The following is an 8,581-nucleotide window of genomic DNA, read 5'->3' as shown; positions in this document are numbered from 1 at the left end:
TTAATGAAGTGTAAATGAAATAGTCGTTGGGTCTCAAGAGGTTAAACACAGTCGTCTAACCCTTCATGTATATGTTCATCTCGCAAATTCTGTATAAAGGCAGCCATGAGTTGGGGTTGAGGCCGACTCTGGTATTCAAGTGCAATTCCTCTCTCTCTCTCTCTCTCTCTCTCATTCACTCTCAAATTTTTTTTATCACATTTATGGAGGCAGACTCCCTCGAAGAAGTCGAATTCCATTTACAGTAGAAGGGTCCATCATACACTAGCGCGCAATGAAATTAGTTATTTTAATAGTCAAAGTTTAGCTAATATACCACTTTTTGGCTATTGGTTAATCACTCAAAACATGAACTTTACATTAAATTAGTTGCACTCTCTATAATAATAAAATATTATTAATTTTTATTTTTAGGCAACTTTTGGATGTTGAATTGAGTTGAGTTGAGTTGAGATGACAAAATATTGTTAGAATATTATTTTTTAATATTATTATTTTGGGATTTGAAAAAGTTGAATTGTTTATTATATTTTTTGTTGAAATTTGAAAAAATTATAATGATGAGTTGAGATGAGTTTATTATCCAAATGTACCTTAATCTACCTTTTAATGCAATTTTTTATTTGTTTAAATATTTTTTTATTTTTTATTTTCACAATCTCCAACAATCATTTTTGTTTTCACATTCTACCAATGATCTATACAATTAGCATCTGTTGCTCAAATTGCATACTTTCAATTTCATTTTCACAATCCAACATGTTGCTAATATCAAAATTATCACAAAACACATTTTGTATATGTTGTCTGGAATACGCTACTATTGCATGTAAAACCTGAATATTGAAGTCAAACAGAATCCCACTGCAAAAAGGAAAAAAACTTGAATGATAAAGGATGAGCCGTACGAACAGAGTCGATAGGAAATCATAAAATATTCACGACTTTGCTACAGTTGAAGTCATATATGACAGATTAATTAATCCACCCAACCCCCAGTCCCCTAACCACACGCCACACTCCTGACATGGCGAACCCGGTTCGTCGCCATGTCACGGTTTATCATTCATCCCTCCTGAGCTCCTTCATTCTCCCTCTTCTCCCTTAGACCTCTCACTCGACGCAGTACTCTCCTCTTCTCCCTTTCTAACCTCTCACTCGAAGCAGAACTCTCCATCTTCTCCCTCTCCATTACCTTAAACTCTTCTCTCTCACCCCAACGCCCTCACCCCCTTCAGTCCTGAACCCTAGAAAAATTCAGCAACCTCTCACTCGACGCAGTACTCTCCCTCTCGAACCTTTCACTCGAAGCAGAACTCTCCCTCTTATTCCTCTCCATTACCTCAGAATATTTTCTCTCACCCCGACGCCCTCACCTCCTTCAGTCCCTCACCTTAGAAAAATTCAGCAAAACCTTTGAAGACCCATCTCCCTCACCCCCTTCAGTAAGAGAAACTGTCCTTAAAGGTACGTTTTTTTTTCAATTTGTTTTAAATCTCTACCTTCCAAACGACTCTTCAAATAGGCCCTACTAGCCCTAACTTTTCTTCCTAGAGAAGCATAGCCTTTTGAGAGAGAGAGAGAGAGAGAGAGAGGAGCTTTCTCTTACATCGCTTTATCACCACCAAATCTTCAAGTAAGCAATCTATGATTCTCTTCCTTGTCGTTGCTTTTCGATCATTTTCAGTTGCATATCTAATGGTATTAGCTTGAAATGGGTTGAAATAATGGTAATAGCAAACAATGCAGAAAATCTCTTTTTTCGGCTCTCAAGTTTTTCATTCTTAACTCTTTAGGCAGTTGCATAACAAGATGTTACCATCTCTAGTTCTAGCTTTCAGGATTTCTTAGCCCCATTTCCTTTTTCGTACTTAAACAGATTCTATGTATATGTCCTGCATACTGATGTATCATCCATTTTAATCATTAACAACATCCATATCTTACCTTTGAAAAACATTTCTCTCAATCTATGTGTCAGGAATGCAATATTTGAACTTTTATCAAGACATTTTTATTTTGTTGTATCCACCGCTCTGTTTGGAAGTAAAAATTAGGAGGAAAGGAGCACAACATGAAAGAAATTTGTGAGTCCATTAGTTTCCATTCTAAAGCTTTTTTTGTTCACTTTCTTGAACAAATAATCTGTTGATGTTGAAAAACATTATTGGTAATTGGAATTCTTTCCTATTTATGCATTTAACGCTTTTTAGTAATCACATCAAGCTAGACATATCTTTAGCAGTTTGTTTGGTTAACAGAGATTGGGAAACAAAGTAGGAAAGGAAACAAATGGAATGAGAGATTTAAATCTGTTGTTTCCTTTTGCTATGTGTTGTTCTTGGAAAATAAGAATCATTAAATTACTAAAAGGAAATTTATTAAAGACTGAAACTTATTCCGACTCTGGTCTGTCTCCTTTTCTGCTCACCCTTTTTCTTGTAAGTGTTTTTAGCAATGTGTTTTGTTTCCAGGGAAGAGGTGGAATTTAAAAAAAATTGGAAAACCTATGAGTTCTGATTTGTCTTTTTTTTTTTTTTTTCCCCTTGAAAACTTATGAAATCTCCATGTAAGTTTTAACAACATATGAGAAAATGGAGGAAGAGAATTAAATAAACTTTGTATAGGTTGCTCTATTACATCTCAAAGGAGAAACCCTGTTAGTTCTAGACAACTATCTTACTGGACTTTAAAAAATTGAGGGGAATGAGTAATGGTTGAAAATTCTCTTGAACGGTATGCATTTATCACTTTTTACCCTGAACTTCCATTACACCAAAAATTATATGCTCACCTTTGCCTTTTGAATGTTTCAAAGTCACAGTTACTTGAGCCATTGTAAGACTTTTCCACTTTATAGAAAATATTACTAATTTGTTGTTGTCATTTTCTCCTCTTATTAATTTGAAGCTTGAAATTCTTGAATTGTATGCAGGGAGAAACAAGATTTCAATTCTTCATTTGGGTAGATATACTTCAATCAATACTACCAAAACAATTCTGACAAGAGAGAATGAACTTCGGAAGAGGGAGGATGCTTTATGGTTGCATGAGTATGAAGCTCAAAAAAAAAAAAAAAAATGAACAAACTAATAGAGAGAATAAGTTTCACAAACAAGAGGACGAACTTCGAAGAAAGATAGTAGAGAATAGGAATGCACGTATACTGTTGTGTCTATATTGGATTGTATCTCTTGTAATAGTTTTTGGTCGGTTCTGAATGTAGATGTATCATGTTAGTTTTAAATGTAAATAGATCGATCGGATCCTAACGTGTATGATATATTCTCTATGAATATAATTATGACAGCTTATTATGGATATTAAGTTCACTTTTCTGCATTGTAGTTGGCATGATTTTTGAAGTAATTTTTGGAGTTGAAATGTGGCAGGGAAATGCTAACATTTTTTTTCCTGTATGCTGATCTAAAGATATAATTAACTTTTTATGGAATTGGTTTTCATGAGATGTATAGATAATTATTGAGACTGAGGAGTGTACTAGCTATTTGACATCAATGGTATTGATACAATAATAGATTACAGTTGTCGGTACCAAAGATGCATAATCAGTACAACATATTCTCAACTTCATATACAAATTTATTTACAAATTTCTCAACTAGGTTGTATATATGGAAAGTTTAAAATTCTCAATAGGAAATACAAATTTCTTCACAAAAGTCATTCTCCTTTCAACTTCTAGTGTCATTTTCACGTTGAACATTCCTTTCAACTTCTAATACATAGCAATCTAGGTAATGACCAGTGGCACAATCTGGCTCACTTTGTATGCTCAGCCATAACCTCCAAAATAAAGCCAAAACTTAGAAACATTCCAGAGAGTTGATCAAGATAAAAAAGCACCCATTTGCTTCTGCAAGATGATAAAGAATATGGTAATTGCAAACAGAAACACGTACAAACTCCTACACATATAATAATCTTTCACAAATATTTAATAATGACCCTTTGACTGACTCTTTACTAACATGGCTAGATTTTCCCATCAGCATGTTAAAAACAAACAATTCTTATGACTAGAGAAATATTAAATTGTCTCCACTTATCAAAGTAATATTCAACCCGAAACATCTACTCTCTTTCAATATCAGACAACACCATATTTGACAAGAAAATAACACAAATGGGCCATTGAGGAAGCATTTGGCACTGTTTCTACTGCACAATTTAGTTGGTAGCTTATCTACTGAAAATCAACACCATATCTGACATCTTGCAGACACATTGGCCTATTGTCAATAGTGCTTAAGACATCTTTTTTTGTCTGTTCTATTTATCAAGGTAGAAAATGAAATAAGAGGAAAAGTGCTGAGTTTTAAAAGAAAAAAAAAATTGCAGGAACTTAACAGAGTATCTGCATAAAGGAGCCCAATTTTCTGGAAAGTGCACAATTATACCAAAACATAAAAGAAAAAAGAGAAGCGTTTGTTTAGAACCTTTAAGGCTTGGGGTCTGATACAATAAGAGGAAAAGTGTTGAGTTTTTAAGTTCTATAGCGATTGTTTACTAAAACAAAGCTTATATATGATGTCAAAGCAGTAAGAAAAAGAACCTGCTAACCACACAGACAAAAAATAGTGCTGAAGATTTGCAAGAAAAAAAGAAGCAAATACTACAATAAAGAAATATAATAGGCCCCCTTAAGGGAACAAAGCACAAAACTGAAGTGAGATGATCCCTTTTTGTATTGTGATTTGATTTTTCTGGGGGCCAAATTATTTGGTGTTGCATTCTCTCCATTACAAGAAGGGCATGTTCTTGATTTACATAAGGGAGTTCTCTCTTCTCTCCATGATGCATTGGATTCAAGTTTGATAGTGATGGTCATGATCACAAATTATTGTATGCCCAAGAAAAGAAAGAAATGGGTACAAAAAGGTAAAAGAATCATCATTGATGATTAAGCTTCATATTTCATCAGGACAGTGAAATTTTTTGGGTTTAGGATTATATTGAAATTAGAATTAATCTTAGTTGAACAATCAATAATAATGAGAATGAAGTACTTTAGTTGTAATTAATATGCAAGTAATTCAAAACTTGCCATTTGCAAAAGCTGCTTCCATCATGTCTAAGATATTTGCCATTTGTAAAAGCAAGATGCTCTCCCTTCCCAATAGAGCAACCTCCAATTTGGAGAATGAAGATGATACAAAGGGCCCAAGAAATGAATCTGCAATTGGTTTGGTGAGAATAACACAATTTTTTCTACCCTGATTTATTATTGCTTTGGTTTGTGTACCTTTAAAGAATTATTTATTTGATGATGTGATTTTAAGTCATCTTGTCTTACATACTCGCCTATAGTTTTTCTGATTTATAAACTAGTTTTTCATTTATGAATATAGGAAAGAGTCGCGATGTCACCATGCCTCTAAATAGTTATGAAAACAGCAGGGTCAAGCCACTTCTAGATCTTTTTGCTATCTTGGATGTATGGTTCTGTTTAATTCTTCAAGAATTTGAGACCATGCTTATGAACCTTATACCATGCTGTATATCAAGCCTGTGAAACTCTTTCTGGTATATTTCCTCTGTGTTTTCCCCTTCCAACTAGTCCCAGCCAATAAATCTCGCTCATTTCAGATGTTATCAACAACCAAAAAAATTAGTGGCATACATAAAACATCAACAACCCAAAAACCCCACAAAACACAAATCAAACAAACATCAAATTGCAGATCCATAAATGCATAAACACACAATATGAGTAATACTAGAAATGGAGAGATGAAACGAAAATAGAAAAATAAAAACCATTTTCTTTAATTTCTTACCCTTGTAAGATGACATACGGTGGGTCTCGGCAGCTATAATACCAGCAGAGGACTGAAGCTGTGCAGAAATGGTGAAGCTGGAAAAGCTGTAGGGAAATGGTGAACCCATAGTGGAAAATATCCAAATGTTCCCTGACGACACGAAACTCCCTACTCACAAAATTTGTTTTCTACAAAAAAAAATCCAAAAGGCCAAAACACAGTGACATCTCCGTCTCTCACCATTTTGCTTTACAAAAGAATAGGAATGGCAAACCTCTCTTTGAATCCACGTTTAAATCGGCACGTCCCAACCCAACGGGAGCTGGCTGATTTTTCTCCCACTGATTTGCTTTCATTTGTAGTTAAAAGATCCTGCCTTTTTCGAGTTTTGCTTTCGTTGGTAGTATTTTCTCTCTTTTCTAAAGAAGCAAAGTAGAACGCCGAGAGAGGGGGGGGGGGGGGGTTTGGAATTCAAATGAACGTTCTGGACCAAATAAACAATATCCCGCATGTTTTTTTTTTAAATGCCACATAAGCTGGAGTGTGGAGGTTGCGTGAACAATGGGTGGTTGTGTAGTAGTTCTCTATGACGGATAGATTTACTGTAGATAATATTGTAGATAACTTCAGTGAAATTTGAGCCACATTAATTAAATTATGTTTCACTGGCATCTAAACCAATGGCAATGCTTTTAGCTGAGCAATTTATAGCGTTGGGTCAGACCTAGTCTGGAACATAATACTCGGTTCCGATTTATTTTTTCTAAAAAAAAAAAAAAAAATCAATTTTTCAATTTTTCTAAAATTTTAAATTTTTTAAATGAAAAATCACCCGTCCCCTTTCATTGTCATGGTGTATGAGTACATGGATCTCACGAATAGTCCAAGGAAGACATAACGTTTCTGGCCCTATCTCCTTGATGTCATACTTTAAAAGATGTATCCTATTTGATTATGGAGAAAATCAAATCTATAGCCCTCGGCATGTATATCCCAAAATGAATATAAAAAGACAAATAATAAGATTTTATATTGTTTGAAAGGAAAGAGCGGTAGATGTTTAAGAATTTTAATGAACTCTATCGATAAGTTGTCTATTTATTTTTCAAGAATCTCGAATATCAGGGAGGTTCTTTGTCTAATTCAATCTATTACACTGTTATCCTCCCTCCCATTGCATGATGGAGGCAAGGTACACAATGTCCCCACATAAAAAACCTCATATAAAAGCCGACCCCCAAGTACAAAGAACTCTCTTTGATCTCTCTAAGCTCTCGAACAAATTACTAAGGAGATATACTGACTTAAGCATCAAAGACTCCCTGGCCTCCACCAAGGCCCCCCTCTCTCTTTGTTTTCTTAAGTGTGCAGGTGTGAGGACCCTAGACCTTAGTTAATGGAGTCCAACCCAAAGGTGTACGAAACATAACGTTAATAGTGGCGCCATCTGTGGAATCTCTGTAGACTTCATGTGCCCTTCGTATGCCTACGACAACTCGTTCTCAAACAATTCGAGAACAAAAAAAGCAACATCAACAAACCTAGAGGCAAGGCTCATGGTGATGAAGCAACTGGTGGGAAAGCTAACTACCGAAGTAGAGACCCTCCGAAAAGAGAACAATACACTCATAGTAGCCACCAATGGACTAGAAAACGATGCAGGGCCAAAAATAATGAGCACGCAGAATCTAGAAATGCAGGAGGGGGAGGTGAAGTGGGGGAAGAAAGAAGAAACATGTAGAATGAGCTATGTAACCTCAAAGGAAAATACAAAGAGATGGCAAAAAAGATGGGCATGTCGTCAGTAGTAGACCAATTGCTCACTAGCACAGGCCTACCCTACAATGTGGAAGTGATGGCCGTGCCACTGCCACTTGAGTTCCAAGTTCCCCTCATGGATATGTACGACGGGACCAGAGACCCCCTTGAACACCTGGAGACCTTTAGAGCCAATATGACTCTACATGGTTTCTCAAGGGAAGTAGCCTGTAGAGCCTTCCCGCTAACTTTGAGAAGGCCTGCCCAAGTATGGTTTGGCTCTCTAATGCCCGAATCCATAGACAACTTCGGGGTGCTGGCCCACCTGTTTCACACAAAATTTATGTCAAGTCGAAGGAGGAGATGCCCCGTGTCATATCTCCTCATCATTAAGCAAGGAGAAGATGATGGCCTAAAGGCATATATGTCTGTCTAGGTTCAACAAGGAATGCATGACAACAAATGATCAAGATGAGAAAATAACTTTGGTGGCACTGCTAGAGGGAGTATGGCTTCAGTCTCAGTTCATGGCAAAATTAGCCAGGAAAACTCCCGCCATGCTGCGAGAATTTATGGATCAGGCTGAAAACTTTATCAATGCCAAGGACACACTCTGAGCCTTGACCGAGCCTAGGAAGAAAGCACTAGAGCAGACCGATAGAAAGGGGAAGACGTCGAGCAAGAGCAAGGCCCATGAGAGGATGGATAAGAAACTACATGACAACATGAGGGAAGAGGCCCCCACGAGAGGCCTGGGGTTTTGATTGGACTGGGTAGCACTCGTTATTAAAAAAAAAGACCTGTTCGCCGCTCAAGAAGTAGGATACAGGGGCAATAATCATCGTTATTGCACCTTCCACCAGTCCACTAGTCATAACATAGAAGATTGCATTTCCTTGAAAGAGGAAAGAGAGTGAATTGAACGACCAAGACCACAGTATCCTCCCAGCCGTAGACCAGAGCGGGAGTTGAGGAGGAGATTGCATGAAAGGAGTGCAGAAAGGGCCAACATGCGAAGAAAGGAGTGAAGACCACCGCAC

General features: G+C 36.6%; 2 long non-coding RNA genes across 3 annotated transcripts; one reads left to right on the top strand and one right to left on the bottom strand.

Moving 5' to 3' along the window:
* The first annotated feature begins 1,014 nt into the window (after positions 1 to 1,014).
* LOC109018151 lies at positions 1,015 to 3,327 on the top strand. Of its 2 annotated transcripts, XR_002000529.2 has the most exons (3): positions 1,015 to 1,636; positions 1,982 to 2,087; positions 2,936 to 3,327. It is a non-coding gene; the product is annotated as an uncharacterized LOC109018151 (long non-coding RNA). The 2 variants fall into 2 exon arrangements; XR_002000525.2 differs by lacking the exon at positions 1,982 to 2,087.
* A 276-nt stretch (positions 3,328 to 3,603) lies between these two features.
* Positions 3,604 to 6,220, bottom strand: LOC109016467. Its single transcript, XR_002000146.2, has 3 exons — positions 6,058 to 6,220; positions 5,802 to 5,971; positions 3,604 to 3,877 (listed from the first exon to the last, which is right to left on the bottom strand). It is a non-coding gene; the product is annotated as an uncharacterized LOC109016467 (long non-coding RNA).
* Positions 6,221 to 8,581: the final 2,361 nt, after the last annotated feature.

This window comes from Juglans regia, chromosome 16 (assembly GCF_001411555.2).
Source record: "Juglans regia cultivar Chandler chromosome 16, Walnut 2.0, whole genome shotgun sequence".
NCBI classification, from domain to species: Eukaryota; Viridiplantae; Streptophyta; class Magnoliopsida; order Fagales; family Juglandaceae; genus Juglans; species Juglans regia.
This window is presented reverse-complemented; position numbering and strand designations above follow the sequence as displayed.